Source organism: Charadrius vociferus, unplaced genomic scaffold, assembly GCF_000708025.1.
Source record: "Charadrius vociferus isolate BGI_N301 unplaced genomic scaffold, ASM70802v2 scaffold34, whole genome shotgun sequence".
NCBI lineage: Eukaryota > Metazoa > Chordata > Aves > Charadriiformes > Charadriidae > Charadrius > Charadrius vociferus.
Genome location: NW_009647989.1, coordinates 1,178,312 through 1,180,322, shown reverse-complemented (window position 1 = coordinate 1,180,322; position 2,011 = coordinate 1,178,312). Strand labels below are relative to the sequence as shown.

The following is a 2,011-nucleotide window of genomic DNA, read 5'->3' as shown; positions in this document are numbered from 1 at the left end:
CGGGGAGGCGGCCCCGGCCCGGCCCGGCCCTCCCCGCCGAGCGGCGCCTCGCCTGTCGCGGGGTGCCGGCCCCGCTGTGTCCCCGCGGGTAAAGCCTCGCCGGGAGTCTTGCCGTGATCCCGGTGGGCATCAGGAGCTCCTGCGGTCTGCCAGGGCCGACAGTCCCCCCGCCTGCTTCCTCCGGTTTTGTAATGGCCGTTTTAAACGCCACAGGTTTATAGTGTTGCTGTGTGTGTCTCTTGCCATGATGAAGAGAGACGGGTTTTTTTCCCCATTTGCCTTTACCAGTTCCCACTACATAAAAAAAAAAAAAGGTATCTTTTTGTCTGTACTATCCTTTACTGCAAGCTCTTCTGGGGTTGTTTTTTTTCTGGTATTTTTTGTTCCAAAGTTTAAAGCAGTGTTTTCTGGTTCCTTGTCTAGGTACCTCATGAATTGGAGACTTAACTTTGTGTACAGACACTTAGTGAGTCTTTGTATTGTGTTCTCTTCAATACTTTTCAATTACTACATCATATGACTTGCCTGGCAGTGACATAAACCTCTCTCATTTTCAGAACATCACCACCGAACTCCTGTGCCCTCTCCTGCAGTCCTGGAGCGTGCCCATTAGCTTTAATGGCATACACCATCTTTCTGTGAGCAATTTCCTTCATGCACAGTATCTTCAGAGCTCTCGGGTGGGTACTGTCTCTATAGACCTGTTAACCTCTTCTTGGAAGGGCAGCAAAGGAGCCTTTAACGGAGATGAGAAACTGTGGGGTGTTGAGGAATCGCTACCAAGATCTTTGCGTGGTTGGCACATGGTTGGAAGACGCGTGCAGCATGTCCAGGATCACACTGTGACACAAGAGCTGAGGTGAGGGATGGGCTGGAGCTCTGGAGAGAAAAGGTGAGCTGGCCTGGAGAGGAAAAAATAACGGCAGACAGTGGACTGCAGAAATGGAGGAGAAATTGCTGAAGTTAAAGAGGGTGAAAGGAGTTTATAGATGGAATGAAAGTGGAAAAAAACCCCAATACATTGAAACCAGAGTTGCAGGTTTTTTTAAAAAAAAGGGAAGAAATGTTTGAAATGACAGGTGAGAAGGACTGAAATAATTAAATAGGAGCTCTGGTACAACAGCCTAGGAGATAGGGATGGGAGAAGGGGAAAGAAAAATTGGAGCTGGGGGTAGAAGAAGAAAAAGCAGCATAAAGAGCGAGAAGGTCAGTGGCAGGAGAGAAGTGTGAGCTCCTGGAGGAACGGTGATGCTAATTCACATTAACAAAAACACACGGGAAGTTGCTGAGATACAGAGGCAGGGAGAGGACTTGGAAAAATTAAGACGAAAAAGAAAGTGTGCATGGCTATTTTTTTTCATGTCACTGGCAAGTCCCAGTTTAACCATGTTTGCGCCCTGCCGTCTGTCCTCTCGTGAACACTGCCAGCATTTCTTTCAAACGTGTGCGTAAGGTTGCACATTTGACAGCAGGAGTCATGTTGCCTTGTTGCCGAAGGGAAAGGTGGGGGCATTTACTAGATTTTTAAGTCGTTTCTTAATTTTTAATCCTTCAACTGTGCTGTGAATAGGAACAGCGAGAGCTTTTGGAACTAGTGCATCATCTCAGGTCAAGACACCCCGAGATCAGACATTCCAGGCAGGTGCCGGGCAGGTGGCTTTTTTAACGCTTTATCAAGGTTATCAGGTGAGGAGCGGTGCCCCAGTTTTTCTTCAGTAAAGCCAGGGAGGAGCGTTGCTGCGAGGTGGCTCTCGGGAGCCGTGTGGCCAGCCAGAGAGCTGGGCTGAGGCGGTGTTTCGCCCCCCGGGGCAGTTACGAGTTTCACCGTTTCACGCGAAGATCCGTTCCCCGAAGGAGGGGAAGCGCCGAGGCAGCGGGGATTCCCGTAACCTCCCCCCAGCGCCCTGTGCCGCTGCCCCCGCAGCCCCGGGCCTGTCCTCTCGGCAGGGCCAGGAGAGCCGGTGTGCCACCTGCCCCGGGGGGGCGGCAGGGAAGAGGCCGGGGCGGGAGG

At 51.5% G+C, this 2,011-nt stretch overlaps 1 protein-coding gene across 1 annotated transcript in view; it reads left to right on the top strand.

The window, feature by feature from the left end:
• ARG2 (arginase 2) overlaps positions 1 to 2,011 on the top strand; it is a 25,894-nt gene that overhangs the window by 488 nt on the left and 23,395 nt on the right.